Source organism: Euprymna scolopes, chromosome 30 (assembly GCF_053919585.1).
Source record: "Euprymna scolopes isolate OS-2025 chromosome 30, ASM5391958v1, whole genome shotgun sequence".
NCBI lineage: Eukaryota > Metazoa > Mollusca > Cephalopoda > Sepiida > Sepiolidae > Euprymna > Euprymna scolopes.
In genome coordinates, this window is record NC_136511.1 from 64222511 (window position 1) to 64250347 (window position 27837).

The 27837-nt window shown below is 30.8% G+C and overlaps 1 protein-coding gene across 4 annotated transcripts in view; it reads right to left on the bottom strand.

Moving 5' to 3' along the window:
- LOC145254825 (uncharacterized) overlaps positions 1–27837 on the bottom strand; it is a 597176-nt gene that overhangs the window by 284898 nt on the left and 284441 nt on the right. The window lies entirely within an intron of this gene.

Consider the following 27837-nt stretch of genomic DNA (forward strand, 5'->3'; position numbering starts at 1 on the left):
GAGGATTTAGTCACATACTATGTAAGGTATACCAAATAACCAAGTTGTTAGGATTTTATTGAAATTGAACATATTTGTGATTTTTGAAGCATAAAACATAGTCATCTTCATCTATGCTATTCAAACAAGGAAATAAAATCTAAGGGAAATAACTCATACGTTAAATGAAAACTTATTTCTTTTCTTAATGCATCCCTCTGCCTGTTCTACAAATACTTTAATGGTGAATGCTCTAACGAACTGCAAACACTTGTATCTCCTCGACGTAACTACACCCGACAAACCCGACAAGCAACTAAGTCCCACCCCTTAACAGTAGAGATCCCTAGGTGCAAGAAAACCTTTTACTCCAATGGTTTCTTCCCCAGAACTGCAAGTCTTTGGAACACCCTTCCGGGATTCTGCTTTCCCAACTGTACTGATATGCAGAAGTTCAAGTGTAATGTGAACAAACATCTTTCTACTCATCTTCCTTCATAATGCCCCTGCAAATTATGTCCCTGATAGTAGCCCCCTACTTCAAAGTGGCACTGTGCCTTGTTTGAGGTAAAAATTGAATTTTTAAAAAAAATTTTAAACGCAGCTGATAATAAAAATTAAATTAAATGTAAATTAAATTAAAATAAATAAACTTAATAAAATACTCTAACAATTATATTACTAATTTCTATAAAATATTTAGTTGGTTGGTTGGTTGTGTTTTACGGCATATCAACCCTTTTCAGGTTATTTAATGCCGAATCCAGTGATTTTGAAGAAAATATTTTTAATAGAATATATTTGTTTTTTTATTTATTTCTTTTTTTTAAGTCAGTTTCTATTTAACCCATAGTTTGGAACCCTAACAGGTATTAAAACTTCGGGTCAGAGTGGACCTGGGAGCACTGACAGTTAAAGAGTGGCTCCACACTCTCTAAAGCCCGTAAGCTGGGGCCTCACCACCGAATGTAGTTTAAGGTCATATCCAGGACCATAAATATGAAGAACTAATTATTAAAACATATTTTCTTTTATGTAATATGCAAATGAGATATCCTCTTAAATGTTGAATCTCTTTGAATAAACATATGTAGAAATTATTCATGAATAAAAAAAATGTAAGAGTCATTTTTAGTATTTAAGTCTGTTTGTGAAACGGTGTACCTTTAGTATATATTAATCCAACTGTAAACATACAGACAAAAATACGACTATATATATATATATATATATATATATATATATATATATATATATATATATATATATATATCATGTATCCGCATAAAATGTTAATAGATATATTTTATATATGGATTTTCAATATTATCTTCAACAGTACTAAAAACTTGAGCAGGGCAAGGCTTTTTCATTTTATCCAATAGCAATCGTCAGTATACATTGCATTTTAGTATGACGATTTTTTACACGTATATTCCTGTGCAACTGCAATAAATACAAGGTGCCCTAAATAAGTTTCCAGACGTTTTTGTACAAGTCATTAAAAATTATCGTAGAATATTGAACATTCAGTATGTTATTGCTATAAATCTTGTGAGATGATTGACCCATTTTTTTATGATTTCAGGTTTAAATTAACAGCAACAGCAGGAATTGAAATACATCCTACTAAAGCCTGGTTGTCACAGCTGTTGAATTTCAAAAATGCAGTCTAGATGGGAAGACACTTTAGAAGAACGATATGCAATAGAATTCTGTTTTAATGTTGGAAAAATGTCGCAGAAAGTATGCTTCAGACTGGTTTTATGACCATCTTGCATGAATCGAGCATTAGTTTTTGAGTGGCATAGGAGATTCAAGGAAGGCAGGGAGTCTGTGAGGGATGATAAAGGGTGTGAGAGGAGTGAGGAAGTCATAACACCAGAATTGATTGGCCACATTAAGAATTTTATGGATAAGGACCGTCGTGAATCTATAGCTGGTGAATGTCAAAAATGCACTCTGGGCGTGAGGACACTTCAGAAGAACGATATGCAATAAAATTCTGTTTTAAATTTGTATGAAATGCTTCAGATTGCTTTTAGACAATCTTGCCTGAATCGACCATCAGTTTTGAGTGGCATAAGAGATTCAAGGAAGGCGGGGTTTCTGTAAGGGATAATGAGAGGTGTGGGAGCAATACGGAAGTCCGAACACCAGAGTTGATTGGCCACATTCAGAATTTTATGGATAAGGACCGTCGTGTGTCTATAGAGACAATAAGTGTACAGTTTGATGTCAGTGTGGGAACTGGCCCAATTATTTGCGAGGAACTAAAGTTTATCCCAAGGGTGCTCAAAGATTACGAAGAAAGACGTTGACATAACAGCAAGGCTGTGATCGAGCTGATCAATTCAGATCCCATATTCAAGACTTTGTTCCTTGTTACTTTTGATTATTATTTAAACCCAAGGAAACCCTTAGAGGCCGTCGTTATGAGACAACTAAGAAGATAAAAGAGGCTGTAACGATGCTCAATGACACGCTCACACAAGAGGATTCTATGTTGCATTCCAAAAGTTTTTGCGTTTTTGGAAAGGGACAAGTGCGTTGCAGCCAAAAGAGATTACTTCGAAGAGGACTGGAGTTTCATATGTATACTATTGATAAAAGTGGCTGAAAACTTTTTGAAGGCATCTCGTACGTTCTGTAACTCACTCTACGCGCACGGGTGTGTGTGTGTGTGTGTGTGTGTGTGTGTGTTTGTGTGTGTGTGTATGTGTTTGTGTGTGTGTTTGTGTGTGTGTGTGTGTGTGTGTTTGTGTGTGTGTGTGTGTGTTTGTGTGTGTGTGTTTGTGTGTGTTTGTGTGTGTGTGTGTTTGTGTGTGTGTGTGTGTGTTTGTGTGCGTGTGTGTGTTTGTGTGTGTGTGTTTGTGTGTGTGTGTGTGTTTGTTTGTGTGTGTGTGTGTTTGTTTGTGTGTGTGTGTTTGTGTGTGTGTGTGTGTGTTTGTGTGTGTGTGTTTGTGTGTGTGTGTGTGTTTGTGTGTGTTTGTGTGTGTGTTTGTGTGTGTTTGTGTGTGTTTGTGTGTGTGTGTGTTTGTGTGTGTGTTTGTGTGTGTGTGTGTTTGTGTGTGTGTGTGTTTGTGTGTGTGTGTTTGTGTGTGTGTGTGTGTGTGTTTGTGTGTGTGTGTGTTTGTGTGTGTGTGTTTGTGTGTGTGTGTGTGTTTGTGTGTGTGTGTTTGTGTCTGTTTGTGTTTGTGTGTGTGTGTGTGTGTTTGTGTGTGTGTGTTTGTGTGTGTGTGTGTTTGTGTGTGTGTGTGTGTTTGTGTGTGTGTGTTTGTGTGTGTGTGTGTGTGTTTGTGTGTGTGTGTGTTTGTGTGTGTGTGTTTGTGTGTGTGTGTTTGTGTGTGTGTGTGTGTGTGTTTGTGTGTGTGTGTGTGTGTGTTTGTGTGTGTGTGTGTTTGTGTGTTTGTGTGTGTGTGTGTGTGTTTGTGTTTGTGTGTGTGTTTGTGTGTGTTTTTTTGTTTTTGTGTGTGTTTGTGTGTGTGTGTTTGTGTGTGTGTGTGTGTTTGTGTGTGTGTGTTTGTGTGTGTGTGTGTGTTTGTGTGTGTGTGTGTGTGTGTGTGTGTGTATGTACAGTCTAATCTCCTAAACTAATGAATGAATCCTTATAACTATGTATTTTGAGAAACTCGTCGAGTAAGATGGAAATATTTATTTCGTGCTTGTAAACTTCAATATAAAGTGGGTGCATGTATGTATGTATGTATACATATATATATATAAATATATAGATTTATATATATATATATATATGTACATATATATATTTATGTATATGTATATATGTATATATACTTTTTATTTGTTTTACATAAACATTAATATGTCGTTACACATTCATGAGAATGTTTTGGTCAGACAGTCATAAATTACTAAATTTTTGTACAAGCAATATCGCCTGAAGAGGTCTCTAATTACTTGTAACTGGCTAACCGAAACATCTGTAACGACATATTAGTGTTTGCGTAAACAAATAAAACGTATATCTTTCCCTACTTCGGTATTGAGCACTCTTGTATTAATATCATTAAAACTTCATTGGTTGCTTTACTTCTGAAAAATATTAACCATGAAATTATATATATATATTACATAGAAAACTGCGGCATTGAAAAGTAATATGGTTAAGATTAAACTTATAAAAGTAAAAGAACTAGTTGTTAAAACTGGGAAAGAAAAGCACAAGATATTCTAGGAAAAAATATAATAAATTTATAACTTAAAATATTGCATTTTAAGATTTTTTTTAAATTCAATTTAACATTATATACAAATTCTTATACTGCAAGTTATAAATTTATTATATTTTTACTAGAATATTTTGTATTTTCTTTTCCAGTTTTAACAACTAGTCCTTTTACTTTTCTAAGTTTAATCTTAACTATATTACTTTTCATGCTCGCATTTTTCTATTTAATCCATGATTTTCCCCGGCTTTGCTTTGAAATATTTTCTTTTCTGTATTTAATATCATACACATTGTCAACAATCCATAAAAAGTTATTACCAACTTCTTTAATTGACTAAATAAAAAAAATCAAATAAAAGACGTAATCAAGTAAATAAACAGAGAGAAAGGACAAAAAGAGAGAAACAGAATTAACGGGTGACGTCGTAAGCGAAATATTATCAAGCCTAACACGGCAAAGAGCATCACTTTTGTTAACTCTCTCTATATATAACCGCATAAGGTGCCATGCGAGCGACATTCCCTCTATCTTTCATAAAGGTATCGACGACGAAAAAGTTGCTATGGTAACCAACAACCAATCAGCAGATATCGTCTATAAAACGTCAATGTTGAAAAGGTTGCTTTGGTACCCAAAAGCCAATCAGAAAAAACCGTCTCTCACGTTCTGAAGACTTTTGAACACCAGTAATTTTATTATATCTTTTGTTTTATTGAACGAAAATTGAAATTTTTATTTCGAAATATAGCTGAGAAGGTGACCTATGAACTGTAAAAATTGTTTGAAATTTGGTTGCAAAATCAGTGAGCGATTAAGCTTTAAACCAGTTCTAAAGGAGTAAAATTAACACTTAACCATATATGGAAATACGGTATTGTTCCAATGAAATCATTGTACTTTATTGTTCATTATGAATTTAGTAACACAGCCCCTAATCGTAAGGGTAGATAATAAAAGGCTATATTTAGTTTAATTACATTTTATAGGATAAAAAGGCAAAAAATGACGTGATAGTCCTCAGTGAAAGTTCAGATACCTCTTAGTTGTATGAAGCTTTAAGAAAACGCATTAGATATTATTTCATAAATATTCACCAAATTTCTGTTTCTTTGAAGTACTGTTAAATGATTTTTAGGGGACATAATATAAGCAGAGACCCCTATTTGAAAATTTAAATATTTCGGATTCGCGTAGAACTTGATCCACTAAGGAACTAAATAAATCAAAAATATTTTTAATGACTTATTACAGTCTCACACACTTATCTTCTAGCAAAGCTATTTGGTTTCCTATATATACACATAAATAATTTAATTGTATTGAACACGTACAAAATTCAAGTTGACATATAATAAATATGTGAATATTGTTCAGCATTTAAATGATTCGATTTTACTCTTCTCGATCAAATGAACATAATTGTTATCAGAAACACACAAAATTTTCTTCTATTTTCGTTGTTACTAATAAGTTTTCTATTAAAATTTTAGCAATCAAGAACTTGTACATGAAGTAAGCAAGATTCTCGTAATTTTCATTTCTTATCTTAAACCTTAATTTTTAGACATTTTTCTAGAATCAAAATCGTCTAAAAGATTTGGATACAAATTAGAATAAAAATTCCAAAGATAAGGTTTAAGAGTGTTATTCTAATTGATTTTTTAATATATTTAATGTTATTATTATAATTGAAGTTATTATTATATTTAATGTTATTATTATATTTAATGTTATTATATTTTGATCTTTTAATATGTATATTCAATGTTATTATTATATTTTGATCTCAATTTTTTAATATGTATATTTAATGTGATTATTATTATATTTTGATCTCAATTTTTTAATATGTATATTTAATGTTATTATTATATTTAATGTTATTATTATATTTAATGTTATTATTATTATATTTTGATCTGAATTTTTTAATATGTATATTAAATGTTAATATTATATTTAATGTTATTATTATATTTAATGTTATTATTATATTTAATGTTATTATTATATTTAATGTTATTATTATATTTAATGTTATTATTATATTTAATGTTATTATTATTATATTTTGATCTGAATTTTTTAATATGTATATTTAATGTTAATATTATATTTAATGTTAATATTATATTTAATGTTATTATTATATTTTGATCTCAATTTTCGAAAGGGAACATAAATGTAAAGCAAAGCAAGAGTTCTGCTAAGGAGGATTGATTTTGTCAATCACATGACAGGTATTTTGCTAGTGTGTGCCTAGAATAATTATTATCTATCTATTATAATATAAAACTCAAATCGTCTTTATTGGGCGTTGAGACCGTCCATCCGATTTACGAGTTCCGGTTAGAAAATGTTTCGTATGCGTAAATAAATAAAACAAAGCAATAAAAGCTTCTTTCTTTTTAATTGATAATTGACAGGATCGTCTTCTTTCTTCTTTCTTATTTTTAAATAGTTGTATTTATTTTTCTACATTCCTAACATAAACAAAAGGAATATAAAAAAATAAAAGTTAGTTTGCGTTACAAAAAAAATCGTTCCGCTTCAGTTTTTTTTTTTTTTTTTTGCATTTAAAATTTGCAAATAAAAACAAAACTGTAAATGTCTAGTGTATTTTTACATCGGTATTTTATGAATTTTATTTGTATTTTTCATTGCAAGTTGGAATCATTTCCAAACAAAAACAAAACAATTATGTCTACAATTTAAATTATTTTTAAGTATTTTATATATTCTGTAGTTGACAGTTGAAAGACGTTAAATTACTCCTATATATATATATACAACTCAAATCAGCTTGCCCAGTCGTTGAACTCGTGTTAATAAAAAGAAACTATTTAACTATCAATACATAATGAGGTTTAAGTTTTTTTTATAAATGGAGCATAACAAAAAGTCGTATAATAAGTAACTGTTACCAAAAGCAATAAAAGTGACATCCCATAGTTAATAAAAAACAAACAAATTAAAGCTATTTAACCGGTAAATCCTATTCCTCACTGTAAGAGTAACCAAACGCAATTACAGTTATTTTTCTTATATATTTGCTTTAGTTTTTTTGTTTGTTTTTTTTTCCTATTTAAACAATTTTAAAGTCTTTTTATTGCATCAGATTCCGTAATTGGCAGTTTAAAGATGCTAAAATTACTTGCAAATGTTTATTAATAATTTGAAAATTATGCAAACAATAAACTTTTTAGCCCGTTAAAAAAGACAAAAGTTATAGCCGCTCACTTATGATAAGTGCTTTATCTTAAATTTATAAAGTAATGTGGTATTGTGGTGACTGAAGAAATCTATCTATATTTTTTTCATTTTAATATACTTTCACATAAATGTTAGATATATATATATATATATATATATATATATATATATATATATATATATATATATATATATATATATATATATAAGTAAATTTTTGGTACAGCAAAATGGAAGGAGAAATTTCAGAGGAAACATAATTTAATTTAAATACCAAAAAAAAACAAGAAATGGGCAGGTGAAATTAAAATTTTCCCTAAGGCCTTATCGTCTGACCCTCTAAGAGGAAACGTCAGAATGATAGATTAAAAACTAAGAAAACGAATGAGGGAAGAGGCGAACTTTGGTTTCAGTTGGAAGAACAGTGGAGAAAAAAAAAAAAAAAAAATTCTCACTGTTCAGGTGGTTTTAAATCAATGAATATCTCCAACTGATGTCTCAGAATCTTTTGTCTACACAGGCTAGGTCGAGAGTTGTTAATAACTAACGCCTCAATGATATTGAGATGATAGTTCGACCTAGCACTGTATAAAACAGAAAACCACCCATCGGAATATTGATCAGCACACCTATTTATACTCAACAGGTGATCGCCAATGGCAGACTCATGAGCCTGGGAGTGCCCGGATGCTCTCGAAACCTGGTGTAGTCGAATATCCCGAGGGATATGTTGGGATATTCTCATTTCTAATCTTTGGGATGTTTTGCCAACGTAGTCAGCTCCACACTGACAAACGAATTTATAAACAACAGAGTTCTTTTGAATGGTTGGCAAAACATCTTTACGAAAAGAAGAGAAAAAGGTTCGAGTTGTGTAAACTACTCTAAGCATAGTAACTGGAAAACAACGTTGAGTAGCAGAAGAAATCCTTTTAACAATATGAAGGCCATCAGGACCCAACCATGGTAATTTTAGATAAATGGGACACCGTGATGGACCAATATGTTTACCGCTATTAAATGTAGTAATTTTACGTTCAATAGTAGATTTTATTATATTAATGGGATATCCATTATTAAGAAAAATATTTGTGATTTCACCAAGTTCCGTATCAAGACGGTTTGGTGAACAAATCATAAGTGCACGATGCGTAAGAGCACTAATGAGGTTTATTTTTCTAGACTGAGGGGCAAAAGAAAACCAATTAAGATAGAGCCCTGTAAATGTAGGTTTTCTATAAACAGAGGTCTCAAACGTAGTACCAACTTTAGAAACACGAACGTCGAGGAATGGGAGAGAGCTACAGTCTTCAACCTCCATAGTAAATTGTAAAGAAGGATGCAGGTTGCAAAGAAGACGAAGAAACTGTTCAGCTTCGCTCCGAGAGGGAAAGCATGCAAAAGTATCATCAACGTAGCGTGTGTAGAATGCTGGCTTAGTAATTTTGGAAAATAATTCGTTTTCCAAAAATCCAACGAAAATGTTGGCTAACGAAGGACCAAGAGGGCTACCCATAGATATCCCATCAATTTGACGGTACATAATGTTGTTGAAACTAAAGGAGACTGATTTAGTAGCAAGTTCCATTAGTTCAACGAAAATTCGTTCAGGAAATTGTGGAGATTTTAAGGGGCCACGGTATAGATAGTCAGCACAAATACCAATGGTTTCATCCAAAGGTATATTAGTAAAAAGACTATTAATGTCAAAGGAAGCCAAGAACTCGGTATTTTTAGATAAAGGTAATTTTTGTATCTGAGATACGAATTGAAAAGAATCAGAGATACAATGGACCGAATAAAAAGAAAGCACAGGTTTAAGAAGATCAACTAGCCATTTCCCAAGTTCGTGTTGTGCAGAACCCAACATAGATAAAATGGGTCGCAAAGGAATGTTGGGTTTATGGACCTTGGGTAAACCGTACATTCTAGGCCTTTGAGAACCGATGGGTCGGATTCTATCATAAATCTCCTTAGAAATAAATCCGCTTTTATGAAGTTGAAGAAATCTTTTCTGGATTTTTATTTCCATACGAAAAGTATCATCATGGCTTAAATCACCCAAACGGAGAAATTTACTTTTATCGTCCAAGATTTGTAACATTTTGGAGATATAATCCGTTTTGTTAAGTATAACAACGCCCGATCCTTTATCCGGGCGAGAAAGGTAAATGTCGGGATTAGACCTAATTAATATAGCCGCTTCAAAATGATTTTTCTGCCAAACAAAATCACTAGATTTAGTATTTATGGCAGAAAACCTCCGATATATATATATTCTCTTTATATATTCTATCTATTTGTGTAATTGTTAAAAATACGTGCTTTCTATCACGAGTATCACGTTTATACATAAATTCTATATACTCACTATTCCATAGCTAGCTATAACTTATGCTGACCTAACGGGTCATGGGTAGTTTAGCATAATTATAAAACTCTGTGGACCTTACTTGCTTGCATCTTTTCTTCGACTATTGGGCGATTCCATCTTTTAAAAAAATGGATTACAATTGAATTTATATATTATACACGAGGTCTGTAAAATAGGTTTCCAAACTTTTTTGTACAGGCATTTAAAATTCCCGTAGAATCTTGAAAATTCAGTATGTTATTGCTATACATCTTATAGGATGACTGACCTATTTTATGATTTCAGGCTCAAATGAATAGCTACAGCAGGAATTGGAATACGCCCAACTGAAGCCGGATTGTCATAGCTGGTGAATTTCAAAGATGCTATTTGGACATGAGGACACTTCAAAAGAACGATATGCAATAAAATTCTGTTTTAAACTCGGAAAAATGTCGCAGAAATGTATGGAATGCTTCAGACCATGTTTGTACCATCATGTATGAATCGAGAATCAGTTTTTGAGTTGCATAATAGATTCATAGACGGCAGGGAGCCTGTGAAGTATGGTGAAAGGTGTGTGTGAAGTAAGGAAGTCAGAACACCAGAGTTTATTTCGTGGATAAGGTTCTTCGTGTGTCTATAGAGAGAATAAATACATAGCTTCATGTTAGTAGGAGAACTGTACGCACAATTATTCGTGGGGAACTGAAAATGCGGAAAATTTGCGCAAATACAACAGTTTACAACACCATCCTTGTCACAGATTTTTTATTTTTTATTCTGTAGTCCAGACCTTGCTCCCTCTGACTTTTGTTTTTTCCCCTACGCTCAAGGAAACATGAGGCGATTCCTCCAAAGTTGACTGTTAATAAAAGTGCGCATACGAAAATGTCTGGAAACTTATTAAAGGCACCATATATATATATATATATATATATATATATATATATATATATATATAAGCAATCATGAAGAGAAGACGTATTCCTTCGGAATTCATTTTATATTAAAAAAAAAAGACCGAGGAGAAAATGAAAATGGATAGCGACTAAAAAATAAAAGTAGAGAAATAGAGGGAAAAAATCAAAACGAGTCAATTGACATGTTTCGTCCTACCTCATCAAAATTGGAATCGAGGGATTTATTTTTTAGTATTTTGTTTTCCTTAATGATAACATCTAAAAAAAAGAGACGGGAGCAAAAGCAATCGTATGGGGATGAATTTTAGAGTTTATATATATATATATATATATATATATATATATATATATATATATATATATATATAAATCATGGTAAAACTGGTAATTAGTAAAAACCTAAAGAGAGTGCTCAATACTATTGCAGAGCAAATATGTGTTTTATTTTTTTATTACCGTTTTATCTGTTTGGTTGCATATGTTTCGGATGTTGGACCATATTTACGATCCAACAGCCTCGTCAGACCTTACAGAAATGGTTGTTAGTATTTGGAAAAAGTGTTTTAGAAGAAATACGAGAAAAAAAGGGGGTAGGAGATAATAAGTGGAAGGGGGACGGGTATCGACAATATTTCATTTTTGAAGGTTAAAACACATTAGATTGTATTGTGTGTGTGTGGGGTAGCAGATTCAGGTAGGCGTGGGTGGAGATATATGGATATAGGGAGTGGGAGGTGGAGAAAGGATGGTTGAGAAAAAGGAGAGGGGGAGTTTCAATTTTATGGTTTTAAATTTTGACTGCTTTTTGCTTGTTCAGCCATGTATATGAAGTAGATGAGAGAGAGGGGGGAGAGAGAGAGAAAAAGAGAGGAAGAGAGAGAAAGGGTTTTTGTAGGTGTCATGTGGTTGACAAGTACAAGGTCCCATTTAAAATTTTCGTAGTCGCTATATATATATAATTATGCCTGCTTGATTGCTTGAATCTTGTCTTTGACGATCGGGCGATTCCATCTTTTAAAAAAAAGGATGACAGGTAAATTATATATATATATATATATATATATATATATATATGCAAACCTATGTTAGTAATAGTATAAAATGTAAATCCAAACTATATTAGTAATGTATAAAATGTATTATGCCAAAAAACTGTATGTATATGCATATAAATATTTTTAACTTTAATTTATTTTTAATAAACAAATAACAATGTAAATATATAAAATACTAATCATAGTGGGGGGTGATAAGTAGTAAAATGGATTAATCCTAATCTTATAAATACAACACTGGTCAATAAAAAATATATATCCATTTTGAATTTGGAAACAGAGACGAATCTCACAGACAAGGAAGACATTTTTTACAACATGAATAGGTGATCCAAATTAATCATGAGTAGGTAACTAGATCTAATGTCTGGAACATTTCTTTGTTTTTATGATTAAGGTAGGTGGTGTTTGATCAACACTGCTGGGGAGCCATGATTTAATATACGATTTTTTTTTTAAATCCCCGAAACAATGTTTCATGGTAAACAACTGATAATCCCTTAAATTAACATTAGGATTGTGTTGAATTTGAGAGAGCAAGTTGATGCATTGATTACAGGTGATTAAATGACTTACTAAAAGAAGTTTTTTTTATATATATATAGTTTTAAAGGTTTTAAAAACTTCCACATATATATATATATATATATATATATATATATATATATATATATATATATATATACGTATGGACGTGGCTCAGAGGTTAAGGAATAGTGTATGCTTTGTGTTGGTTAAGATTCTAGTTGCTGGCACCCATGTCATATATATATATATATATATATATATATATATATATTATTGCTTATGTAAAGACAAATTGAAAGTATATATATATATATATATATATATATATATATATATATATATTATTGCTTATGTAAAGACAAATTGAAAGTATATATATATATATATATATATATATATATATATATATTATTGCTTATGTAAAGACAAATTGAAAGTGTATATATATATATATTTAAATAGAGTTATATATTTTATTTTTCTAAAATCAGAACGAAAAAAGACGAATATCAATAAATAAATGCAAAAATAATTTTATATATAAAATCCTAACATAAACATTGTATATGTATATATATATATATATATATATATATATATATATATATATATATAGTTTCGATCTCACTAGTATTTATTAGGTTATATATATATATATATATATATATATATATATATATATATATATATATATATATATATATATATATATATACAATGTTTATGTTAGGATTTTATATATAGTATATATATAACCTAATATATACTAGTAAGATCGAAACTATATATATATATATATAAGTGAAATTGTTTGTTTGTCTGTGTGCGTGCATTTCCCTACCAAACTACTCTGTCAATTTTCCGTCTACAGACTCGAAATTTGAAATAATGGGTCTTGAGATTTAGAAAAATCTTTTTAATCGATTTCCGGCCAGAAATTTGGCTGTCAAGAGGCCAAAGTTCAACGATCTGATCTTTCATAACTCCGCCAAATCTTCCGCCAATTTTGGGTCTAAACACTTGAAATTTTAGATGTAGGTTACTTGGATATGGATTAAACTTTTTAATGTAAGTTTAGCCCAAAACAATAAATGATAAGGGGTCATAATTGGAGTTAAAGTTTAAACAAATTAACCTCTGCGGTTCCTACCAAATTATTCAGCCAATTTTTTGGCCTTAACATTTGAAATTTTACATAAAGTGTATTCAGGCATAGGGCAAGCTTTTTAATTGGCCTTCTGCCAAAAATTTGGCTGCCAAGGGGTCAATGTTCAAAAGATTTTACCTTTGCAGTCTCTAGCAAACTATTCAGCTAATTTTGTGTCTAAACATTTGAAATTTTACATAAAGGGTATCCAGACATGCAGTTATCTTTTTAATTAGTTTTTGAGCGAAAATTTGTCGCCAAGAGGTCAAAGTTTAAAGTGTTGACTTTCGCAGACTCTACCAAACTTCTCCGTAAATCTTGGGTCTAAACACTTGAAATTTTAGATGTAAGTTACCTGAACATGCGTCAAACTTTTTAATATATATATATACATATGCACATAAAGTTTTGAACAGTGCATACGGCCCGAGCAAAGTCGAGCTGAACTGCTAGTATATCTATAAAAGTGAAATTGTCTGTCTGTCTGTCTGTCTGTCTGTCTGTCTGTCTGTGTACATTTCCCTTACAAACTACTCTGTCAATTTTCAGTCTATAGACACGAGATTTGACGAAAGGGGTATTGAGATTTGGGGGAAAAAATTTTAATCGGTTTTCGACCAAAAAATTTGGCTGTCAAGGGGTCAAAGTTCAACGATTTGACCTTTGAAATTGGCTGGACTGCTAGTAGATATAAAAAAGTAGATAAAGATAGATAGATAGATAGATAGATAGATAGATAACATGAAAAATATAAGACACCAAATAGTGTCTGTTGTGGATTTTATTAGAGTTAGTTGAATACAAGAAACAAAGAATATCTCGTTAAATAAAAATGGAACAGTTCAATAAAATCATTATGTAAAGCAGCATTTTTATTGCATTTTTATTCACGAGGTTTTCTTTTATAACTTATCTCTACTATTATATAAAAGGGAACATTATCTTTGTCTGTATGTGTGAGAGAAATTTCCCTATGACTCCTAAATGCTTGAGCTTATTTTATTTTTTTAATTTAACACAAATGTCCTTTATGTGTTTGTCTTCGATAACTATCGATAATTAAAAATCAAAAAAATGTGATAAAAGAACGAATAGGCGGTTTTGACTAAAGTTAACACCTTTATACAGCCTAACATCACAAGTGCATTTGAGAAGTTTTATTAGCACAAAAGCAGAAAGGTCTGGTATATAAAATCAATAGTAGGTTCTTAGTTATGACAGACGATGCATTTGAAATGAATGCTTCTGTTTAGAACATCATTGAACCATGATACTTGACTTTTGAATTTTAAACTTTAATTCAAGCCATTATATATAATAAATAATTTCATACAGTCAACAGTAGGTTCTTTACAGTGCAATGTAGACTACAATGTATTGTGGGCCAAGTCATTGCGTCGAGTTATGTGAACCTTCATCCCGGTGTATTTGCAAAAAAAAAAAGAAAAGAAAAACTAAGGAAATAAATTTTACATTGCTTATTGATTTTCCAATGTTTAAAGACGGGGACTATCCCTTTAATTTATGGAGTTTGAAAATTTTCTCATCAAATAATATATATATATATATATATATATATATATATATATATATATATGAAGCCATCCACATATAGTACTGTTTCGTTGTATCACAACTTATCCGTGCAGCTAGACTAGCACCTTCCCCATATATATATATATATATATATATATATATATATATATATATATATATATATATATATATATATATATATAATTATTGTGTGATTCCAACGAGAGAAAAATGTATATTTAAAAGAAACCAATTAATTTGCTGTAAATTAGCGTCTTCACCTTGAATATATATATATATATATATATATATATATATATATATACATATATATATATATGCATATATATATACATATATTATTTGATGCACTGTTCAAAACTTTATGTGCATATGTATAATATATATTAAAAGGTTTGACGCATGTCCAGGTAACTTACATCTAAAATATCAAATGTTTAGACCCAAAATTCACGGAGGAGTTTGGTAGAGTCTGCGAAAGTCAACACTTTAAAAATTTGACCTCTTGGCGCCAAATATATATAGATATATATTAGCAGAGAGACCCGACTTTGCCAGGATTGGATGACGGTCACCGAACATTTCACACACAAATCATCTATTTTTCAATCAAATCGCTTGATTGCGTGCTCTAGTTGTTGACCTACCACAGTGGAGTAAGGTTCACATGTCTCTCTACAGTGACTTAGTCCACAATACATTGTAGTCTACATTGCACTGTAGAGAACTTACTGTTTATTATATAAAATTATTTTATATAATGTATTGAATTAAAGTTAAAATTAGTCAAATATCATGATGTGCTTGATAAACAGAAACATTTATTCCGAGTGCTTTATTGTCTTTCAAAGAACCTACTATTAATTTTATATTTTAGATATTATATATATATATATATATATATATATATATATATATATATAATGCAAAAGATAATGAGATGAAAAGATCTTGATGAATTAAAATAGACTTAATCAGAATATACGTGAGAAATTTAACCTAGCTTGCTATAAAGAGAATAGTGTGAGAACTACAAGTTTAAAATGAAGCATAGGAAATTAATAAGGACAAAAATCAAAATAGTGAATTAAGAATATAAAGGAATTTCGATAAAATTAAAAATCGATAAATGTGGGCAAAGTTATTTAAATAAATCCTTTTCAAAATTATTTAAATATTTTTTTAATAATAGTATTTCTTAAAAATGGCATTTAAAAGAAAAGGATAAACAAATATATCGTAACATATAAATGTAAATTTATACGAAACTAAGGCAAATTGAGAAATGAATAATTTGACATATAAATAGAGACTAACATTTTGAAGATGTAGTTTAGGATTTGGGGAGTAAATCAATAAAAATAAATAAATAAATAAATCAATAAAAAAATACAAATACAAAGAGGAACAAATAATTATAAAAATTACAAATAACATTAATAGATTAAGTGAATATAAAAATAGAAAATTGTAGAATTATCATCTAAGAATAAGAAATACGAAAGTGGGGTACTTAATCAATTCGAAGGTAATCATAAAAAAAAACAAACAAAGAAAGAAAGAAATGAAGGAAAGAAAATAACAGGGTGGGGAACAAGGTGAGTCCAATTGCTTGATTTCTTTAAAATAAGGATTAGGAACATATTCATATAAATATGACGGATGTATTTTAGTGTCTGAAGAGTAGCTATTTTGGAATATTTTTAAATAATATAATGTTTAAATTTGTCCAAATAGTTATGAAACAATAGTAACACACAAGGAAATACACCATATGATGTTCTTTTTTTTTATATTTTGTTGTCTTGATTTTTACAAAAAATATTATATGCATGCTCGATTATAAAAACTGATAATTATGAAGCTTAATTAATTGAGTCTATTGATATTGACTTTGATTTGATTGGCATATGAACATTACTGAAATTTAATATATAAAAATGTTGGTACATATATATATATGTGTGTGTGTGTGTGTGTGTGTATGTGTGTGTGTGTGTGTGTGTGAACCTGGTCAGTAACAAAATGGGTGGCCATTTGAGAATTCCAGGTGCTGTATGTGCTATCCGCTTATCTCGACATTGTTTTCAGTCGCTTGCTACAGGACTCAAGCAGGAGAGGTGTGGTTGAAGATTGGCTTGCCTCATAATTATACGCGCAGTTACCCTTAAACGAGGTATCTATTATTTTTCGAGACTGAACGGAAATAATGACGATGATATAATGATTATATATATATATATATATATATATATATATATATATATATATATATATATATATATATATATATATATATATATATATATATATACGTTTTATTTTTTATTACCGTATCTTTCTGTTAAGGTACATTATTGTTTCAGCTACCCGGCCGCAATGCAATAAAAATGCTGCTTTACATAATGATTTTATTGACGCATATTTGCTCTACAACAGTATTGAGCACTTTCTTCAGTTTTTATTAATTACCATTTCTACTAATATATATATATATATATATATATATATATATATATATATATATATATATAATGGACTCTCCCGTCTATTTCAACGTATGAGGTTTTGATAACTTAAACACGTTCAATTCGATGTTTTCGAGTTTGTTTTTTTTCAAATAAATAATTGAAAGTGTAGTTTCGAGAGAGACAAAGAGAGAGAGAGAGGGGGGGGGGAGAGAGAATTGCAGTCATCAATTTAGGGAACATACTAATTAAATGAACAAACCAATAAAAATATTCTTAAAATGAAACTTTAATGATTAAAAACTAATTGATTCAAGAAAGATAGTGTAGTATAATCAGAGGCAGTATCTCCTTTTACGGGAAAGAGTAGTAGTAGTCTATTCTGTTGTTATAAAACCATCCTCTCAAGTATTATCTCCTCCTTGTGAAAGAGGCTAGTGTAATCTTTTATTATGATATCACCGTACGAGACATTTCCTTCTTTTGCGAGTTAGGGGGTAGCGTGGTATTTGTTATGTGATTATTATACTTTAATCCCTAGCATTGTCTCCTCCTTTTTGGAGACGTTACAGTGTAATATATTTTGTTGTCATGGGAATATCCTCCCAGACAGCACTTCCTCCTTTGAGGACAGTGTAATACATAGTTCATCATAATACAATTCTCTCGGGCATTACCTTTTAGAGGAAAGGATATTATAGTATCTGTTTTGTGATCATTGCACTTCATTCCTAGGAATTACCCTCGCCCTGTTTATTTACAGCATTAACACTATTGCTTGCTGTATTACTGGTGAAAATGTTCGGTGCCATGTTTCTTGAGATTAAACCCAATATCTAAAAGATATATACAATAACTTTATCATGTACTTACCTGTGAAGTTAAAATAATACTGTACGACAGAATTTACGCAAATAAATCTAGTATTTTTGTTTAGCAAATTTAAAAAGCCATTTTTAACATGTGGAGGCAGTTGGCTTTGTTAACTTTTCCTTGCTTGAATTAAAGTTTGAGTTAAGTCCCTTATTTATTAAAGACAAAAAAAATTGCCACAAACAGCTTATTTGACTTTATTATAAAAAAAACTAAAATGTTGATGAATTTGCATAATTTTGGGTTGTATTGTTGCTTTTGACATAACAGGTAAGTATATAATAAAGTTTTTGTGTTATTTTTTATTTTGGTTTTTATATGAATAAATCTGAAGAATTACGGTCATTTTAATATTTTACTGTCTAAAATTAGAAAATAATTAAAAGAGATTATAAGTAAAAAAAAAATGTGATAATGGAGGCTTTAAACAATTTGGTTCAAGGTCAATACCTACTTTATGTATAGAAAAAATATACGCAGAGTGGTTGAACGTTGTGTGTAGAAACGATGACGATCTTGAATATTTACCGATTCAAGCAACTTCCGGTTTTGAAATTTGTCGGAAGTAAATGATGTTACTTAATCTGAAGTTCCCGCTATATTACTTTTTTTTTTAGCCTGTCTTAACTTATACCTCAGTTTTCGGATAAATTATACGATAGTACACATAATATTATAATATGTTTCTTTTGTCGCATATTGCTTTATGGTCGTTTAAACTCTACAGAAGGTCGTCGTTGATTCGATATAAAGAGGCATAAAAAAATGGAGCGAAAGCGATATCTTCACATACCGAATGAAACCAATAAGACACAAGGAGACGCAATGTGGTTAGGTTATTAGCATAGCCTGGCTTTATCGTCTCTAAGTAATCTTATCTTCTCTTCTCTATCTCTTCTTCTCTTCTTCTATTCTATCTTCTTCTTCTATTCTATCTTCTTCTTCTATCTATTCTGTTCTATTCTTTCTATCTTCTTCTATTCTATCTATCTTCTATCTTCTCTTCTCTTTCTTTTCTTCTTCTATTCTTTCTTTTCTATCTTCTTCTTCTTCTATTCTTCTTCTATCTTCTATCTTCTTTTCTATTCTATCTATCTTCTATCTATTCTTTCTATCTATTCTATATAAATAAAATGAACTCATTTTTTCCCGTCTGATTTTGACATTAATAGGATTAAAAATCAAGATATTTCATGCAAATATAATATGCACAAACGGCAGAACAATATCTGAGGTGTGTTATAGGCTTATTATTTCTCAAATTCCTTGATAATCTTAAATTTCTATACTTTTTCTGCTGAGAAGTCACGGCCAAAATCGGTTAAGATCAATGGAAGTGGTAAAATATTTTCTCTCTAATAAATTCCTCCTCCCCCTGCCACCACTTAACACCGTTTGGGGATCGTTCACAAGGGACAGTTGAGAAGAGAACACCGATTTGGCTTCGTAGTTCTTTCATGTGAAGTTATTTAAAATCACTAAACTAAGCTGCAGTGCTCTGTGGCGTAGTGGTTAGCGTGCTGGACAATTCACATTATATTTTCACGTTCGCGCCGACCTACCGTAGTCGTTTTTGTTTTTTGTTTTTTTCCTAAACAACTGGAATGGACTTTTCTTGGTGGCCGAACTGTTAACGTTGCAGATGTTTGTTTTTTTTTGTTGTTTTTTTTCACACTTTATTTTCCTACTTTTACTCATGACTCCGGGTTTGATCCTTCCTACTTACCTACCATAACATTTTTTAACCCCCCCCCGTCCCGGAAACAAACACTCGGGCAACGCCGGGTACCCCCGCTAGTATACAATAATATATACACTATGCACATCCTAAAAATAACATTAGCCGATTGTTCTAAATAGCTTAGAAATACAAATGTTTCGGCAATCTAGCTTATTTAAAGATGCAAGCGACTTCCGGAAAAATTCTGAATACGCACTTGAAATGGCTTTATCTTGTTTCTTTTGTTAACTATTATTATACAAGGAATCATTTCCAGTTAAAATCCATGTATTAATACACATGTAACATGAGAAAAACACGATTGAAACGTGTCATCATTATGCAAACAAGCAAAATCATACATCAGGTCAAATATATTTCAAGCTTGTTTTTCTCAAGTTACACGCGAAACACTAAGTTGATTTTAACTCGGAATTATTTCTCATTTCATAATAATGAACAAAAACAACAACGTAAAACTATTTTAATAACTATACAGAATTCTTTTACGTATTCACCCCTTGACGCGACCTTTAATGATTACCGAGATTTCTAACAAAATTGTCGCAGATCCTAGTGACCGATACAAGCTTTAAGCTAAGATCGGTTCTGAGAATTTGAGAAAAAAAATCTGTGAATATTGATAAAGGGACCTACCTGGTTTCTGGCGGCGGATGGTTGCTAACATTTGACTGGAGAAAAATCTTGGTTTTAGGCGTCATATGTCTATCTTGTCTACGGTTTTGACAGAAATTCCGTTGGCTACATATTCATGCAACCGAAGAGCAATGTAAGAAATATTCCCACCGTGGCGTAGAAGGAAACCAGTACAATTGTTGGAGACCCGGAATCAGTTGTTGCACTCATTCGTTGCCGCATGGAAACCGAGTGTCTGCGTAGAAGCGACTCGATCTAAAAACTCTCCCCATTAAATTAAATCGCAATAAAATGAAGTTAAAGAAAGTTAAACCATCAAACTCGGTTTGACGTGGACTTTATTACACTTTCATTGGATACAAGAAAACAACGAATATCTCGTTACATATGAGGAGGAACAGTTCATATAAGATGGGTGGGTGAGGTTGTATATGGTATTATTACTTTCTTTTATTACTGATAGATTTATAAATGAATAGAATTACACACAAACACACTACCAAGCTAGCTGTCTAACTATTAGATTGGTGCAAAAATAATGTCGTCAAAAACGACATTATTTTTGCACCAACCTAATAAATGAATAGACAGATAGATAGATGAATAGACAGGTAACGAGCTAGAGATATGTAGACATGGATAAATATATCGATAGATATAAACACATGAGCGTGGGCTATATATATATATATATATATATATATATATATATATATATAGTAATTTATAAAATATATATGGCGATTAAGCTACACTGAATATTCCGCGTTTCATCCACTCTAGGACTCTTCAGGCTTATGCGCGAATTCTGTGGTTGTTTATTTTACTGGGTTCGTATATTCGTTAATATAAGGTAATGTCGTTCTTTATTTCCCTATAAAAACGACAAACAACCACAGAATTCGCGCATAAGCCTGAAGAGTCCTAGAGTGGATGAAACGTGGAATATTCAGTGTAGCTTAATTGCCATATATATTTTATAAATTACTAACTAGCTCTACATACGTATTGAGCACTTTTGAAGTAAATACTTAAAGTTTACGCATAAATCTATACTTTCGTATATTAATTTTATGTGAGTAAATTAAGTAGTTATATATATATATATATATATATATATATATATATATATATATATATATATATATATATATGCATGTAAGTTTCTGTTTGCTTTTTCTTTAGTTCCAATTGTTGGAGTAAGGAGTTAATGTGCTATAGTATAAACAGGAACTCGCCATATTTACAACATTTTCGACTCGCATAAGCCATCGTCAAGCACGTGAGGAGATTACAAATAAAAACGTTGAAAATACATTTTGATATACAGTGCCGGCAAAAAGAAAGTCAGCACTTGTATTTTTTTCAAAAACTGCAAATTTAATGTAACTGTTTAAACGACCTATGCCTCATTTTATTCCTCTATAATTTTACCTGTTCATATTTGACTTTTAATTGAAATATTATAGTGTTCCTTTTTGCCTCCTGTATAACATATATATATATATATATATATATATATATATATATATATATATATATACACTTATTTGTAATATGCTGAATTTAAAACTGGTCTTAAATCTAAGTAATAAGATAGTCGATATTTTGTAAACATTGAAGCCACCATTGGACGAATGCGAAACTAAAAATAACCGTAACGTTATAGCTAGGTTGTTCTGGCCATATTATAAATATAAAAATAAAATTTTTTAAAAAAGTTTTTTTTTAATTAATTATGGGAAATACAGAAATATAGAAATCTAATTTAGGAATTAAATGAATAGTATTATTAAAAGATATTAAATGGCTACGGGTTTTTGTGGAAACTTCTTATGACAGGTTTTTAAATAAAGATACGAAAATTAGGTGATATATTAATATTTAAATAAGCTCTTGGCAAAGGATGCGTCCAGGATAAATGTTTTCGCGTGCTTCATTTCCTTTAAGGGAAATTTCTTTAAATAATATTCTATTGTTAAGTGTTTTTTTATTCAAGAAGTCTGAAGAAAGGTTGGTTATGTGAAGATTTTCAAACGCCATAATGATTGAAATTGTCCAACCGGTATTGAAACAATTGTAACTTACATTGAAATACACTTTTTGTTGCTACCAAGTTGAAGTCTTGGTTTTGTTAATACTATATATATATATATATATATATATATATATATATATATATATATATATATATATATATATATATATATATAGTCCTGGTCAAAATCATAAGACCACTTAAGAAAGTAAGCGTTTACGCATATTATCGAATTTTTAATCAAACAAATGGTTGAAACCATTGCCAAAAGGGAAAATATGATGGGAAAAAATGAAATCTGCTTTATTCAAAACCTTAACCCTGATATAATAATTATTTTTTAAAAAACAAATATGTTCACCTGGTCAAAATAATAAGACCACTGATAATTTATCTAACAAAATGCAATTATAAATTACTAAAAAGGGTCCCAGTATTTAGTATATCCTCCATTATTACGAATTACTTAAAAAATTCTCTTCAGCATGCTTGCGATTAAGTTTTTTTTATCAGTTGCGAAGGAATTTTATCCCATGTACTGAAAACTGAATCAGAAAGTTCTTTTATCGAATCATACTGGGTTCCAGCCTTGAACACTTCTTTTACCATCCATCCCCAAAGATTTTCAATGGGATTGAGGTCCGGAGAACATGCTGGATGATCTAACAATTCTATATTATTTGAAGAAAAGGTTGTTTTTTTTTTTTGTTTTTTTATTATTATTATTATTATTGGCTCACAAGGAGCTTTGGCACAGGTTATCAAATATATCTCATTGAATACAGCCTGTGGTGTTCCCTGGAAGCTGAGAGACAACAATTCTCCCCAGAATTTCCCCTACTTTCCACCTTTTTCGATAACATTTGCAAATAAATTTGCATTATCGCAACAGCTGCTCGCCATTGATTTCTCGTTGTCAGTGGTCATGGGTCTTTACTGGAATTTGAGTGGCAATAAGCTTCCCCACGGTCCCAGTTCTCTTCGCACCTATACATTGGAGGTCTGGTTAGTGCTCACTCCTCGGTCTTTCCTTCCACCTTGACTACTTGGCAATTCGGTCTCACTCTCTTTTTGGGGGGAGGGGTAACAGTGATGTGGTAATGGGGGATGGGGGTGGGGTTAGAGAACTTATAGGTATGCAGCTTCAATGTTCTGTGTTCCATGTAGCGTTTCATGTTTTTTCTCTGTAGCAGTTTGTTTGGTCCTTTTTATTTTTTCAATCAATCCTCTGATTCCAATTTCTCCCATTCTTTTTTCAAAGTTTTTTGGGATTGTTCCTAGTGTTCCTCCTCCTCCTCCTCCTCCTCCTCCTCCTCCTCCTCTTACTACTACTACTACTATTATTTATTTTATCGTTACTATTGTGATTATTATTATAAATATTGTTATTATTATCACCATCATCATCATCATCATCATTACTATCCTTCTTGTTTTTATTATCGTTATTATCATACTTATTATTGCGATTATTATTATCACGGTTGCTATCATTATTATTATTATCGTTATTATAATTATTATTACTTTTATTATTATTATTATTATTATTATTATTATTATCATTATCGTTATCGTTGTTATTATTATCATCATTATCGTTGTTATTATTATCATTATTAATACCTTCGTTGTCATTATTATTATGATCATTATATTCCATCTTATTATTAATAATATTAATAATATTGTCATTATTATAAGTATAAATATTATTATTATCGTTATTATTTTCCTCCTCCTCATTATTATTATTATTATTATTATTATTATTATTATTATTATTATTATTATTATTATTATTATTATATAGGAGATTTTCCAAAACCACCAAAGAAATATTTACTTATCTTGACGTTGCAAAGGAAAATTACAGAGAATTAAACTAAATGTGTGAATAAACAGAGCCTGCGTTGAACCAAACAAGGCGAAACGTCTTTAAAATGGTTGTTACACCAAATCTAAACTGGCTCATAGTCTTTTAGCAAAAGATTTGGGAGCAACACCCGACGATTGAACAACTCTACAGATTTCAATTCTGATCTTGTGGACAGTTAAAGACGCGATATCATCAGCAATATTATTTTGTAGGTTCAAAGGCAACAGAAATTATGTCAAGCAGATGACTCAAAACTCATCTATGAAGAACCACCAGACTGGCCAGTAATTATACAAAAAATTGGATTTTTACAGAAGAATTATGAAAAAAAAAACTATCTGGCAAATATACACAGTAAACCAAGTGCAAAAAAAAGGCACAAACAATTGCACTTAAGATTTCTCGGTTGGTGTGTCTGAAATAGCGGATGAATTTCTGCCATTCATTAGAATAACCCATTCTCAGCAAAACAAAATGATAAGAAAACTGTTATAAAAAAATCGTGTGTATTAAGGATAAAGCGAGATGGCGTGATAGAGTCTGAAAGATTTGTGACACTACAATGACTAGTTGATATAAACTTGTAGGAAACAACTTAATTACTAATCATTATATATATATATATATATATATATATATATATATAAACTAATCATTATATATATATAGTGATTAGTGATTAAGTTGTTTCCTTTATCTATCTATCGTTTTAAAGTTCGATCTTTTATACGACAAATATCGAAAAATTGGCTAAAAACAATATCTTTCCCTTCAACTGTGCACTTTTCTACAGGGGGGGGGTCACTTTTTTCGCCGATATTTTTTAAAGTTATCCTCTCATTTGGATTGTCTAGCCTTAATTTTTAAAAAATACCGCTTCCGGTTTGGCGGTGGTCGTAACAGCATAAACGTTAGCTTTTACCCCGTTCTTTTCCTCCTTTGCGGTACGAGTTCGAGCCTGCCTTCCTACTACCACTTTTTTTTTTTTTTGCTCAACATACACATCCAAACACCCGGGCAACGCCGGGCGCCAATGCTAGTATATATATAAAAGTGAATGTGTCTGTGTGTGTGTGTCTGTGTACATTTCCATACGCAATAACTCTGTCAATTTTTAGTCTACAGACTCGAAATTTGATATACAGGGTACTTAGATTTGGGAAATAGCTTAAGTTGAGCCCAAAACAATAAATTTTAAGGGGTCATAATAGTGGTCAAATTTTACAAAATTGACCTTTTTTGTGGGGGGGGGGTCAGCATACACTTCCAAACACCCAGCAACGCCGGGCCGAAATGCTTGTATATCTATAAAAGTGAACGTGTCTGTGTATGTGTGTACATTTCCCTACGGAATAACTTTGTCAATTTTAAGTCTACAGACTCAAAATTTGATATACAGAGTACTGAGATTTGGGAAAATCTGTGTAATTCGTTTTTGGCCAGAAATTTAGCTATTAAGGGGTCAAAGTTCCACGATTTGACCTTTGAGAACTCTGCCAAACTCCTCCGACAATTTTGGGTCTAAACACTTGAAATTTTAGATATATGTTCCTTGGACATGGGTGTAACTTAATAACTTGATTTAAGCCCAAAACAATAAATTTTAAGGGGTCATAATAGGGGTCAAATTTTTAAAAAATTGACTTTTTTTCCTCAGCATACATCTTCAAACACCCGGACAACGCCGGGCCAAAATGCTAGTATATCTATAAAAGTGACCATGCCTGTCTATCTGTGTGTGTGTCTGTATCCATTTCCCTACGGAATAACTCTGTCAGTTTTCAGTCTACAGACTCGAAATTTGATATACAGGGCACTGAGATTTGGGAAAATCTTTGTAATCGGTTTTCGGCCAGAAGTTTGTCTCTTAAGAGGTCAAAGTTCCACGATTTGACCTTTGAGAACTCTACAAAAACTCCTCCGACAATTTTTGGTCTAAACACTTGAAATTTTAGATATAGGTTCCTTGAACATGGATCTAACTTAATAACTTGATTTGAACTAAAAACAATAAATGTTAAGAGGTCATAATAGGGGTCAAACTTAAAAAATTGACCGCTTTTTTTTTTTTCTCAACATACACCTTCAAACACCCGGGCAACGCCGGGCTGAAATGCTATGCTAGCATATATATATATATATATATATATATATATATATATATATATATATATATATATATATAATGCTTAGTAATTAACTTGTTTCCTACAAGTTTACTTTTTTCTAATTAAGCCAACGACATGTTGGTTTTTCTGTTCATCTAATTTCTCGAATCCACTCAACTGGAGAGCAACCTATCTTTGGACTACTGCACTAACCGCAAAAACAATTTCCACGAATTTCAGCTCCGTTGAACATTTTCCAACCGGTCTAATTGTACTCAACTGAATTTTAATTTGGATTTGATTCTTTCTAAAGAATTATTTTCGCCTTTCAGATTACATTTGAAAGCGTCTTCATGAAAACTGCAACTTTATGCCCGGTTGGTTTTTATTATTTTTTACATCTCCTACATTTTTTCCCTATCATAAATTGCGGTTTCATTTAATGCCTTAACCAGCAAATTCTAGTATTGCTACAAATATAATTTGCTGATTTCTTTCCGTCCTCTGATGAGAAGAATAGCATTCTTTAAACTCCATGGAATAAGGATTTTGTAAGTTATTTTTTGGAGTATTCAGTCGAACAATAAATGATGGTAAATTTCAACTCATAGTTTTAATTATTTTTCTCTTATAATGAGCTCTACTCTCTGTTGTGTGTGTATTGAGCTTTTTTTCTGTTTTTTTTTTAATTATTTTATTTTATTTGCATTAAAATATCTATATATAAATACTGGTATTTATATTAGATTGAAGTTTACCATTGTCTATATCAGGTAAACACTACATCTCATTTGATTTCATTATATATACGCTGAAGAGGAGTAGGGCTCCGAAACACGCGTGTTCGTAGATTACTGTTTTTAAAAAATAATAAATATATATAGTAAGTTATAAAAATATATATGGCAATTAAGCTACACAGAATATTCTGCGTTTCATTCCCATGAGGATTCGTCGATCTTATATATATATATATATATATATATATATATATATATATATATATATATATATATATATATATTGGATATACATTCATAAAATTCCATGAGCAGAGTTTCTTTCCTAGAACTGTCCGTCTGTGGAACGCAATACCGTGTGTTTGCTTCCTAGCTGACTATAACATGGTCGTCTTCAACTCTAATG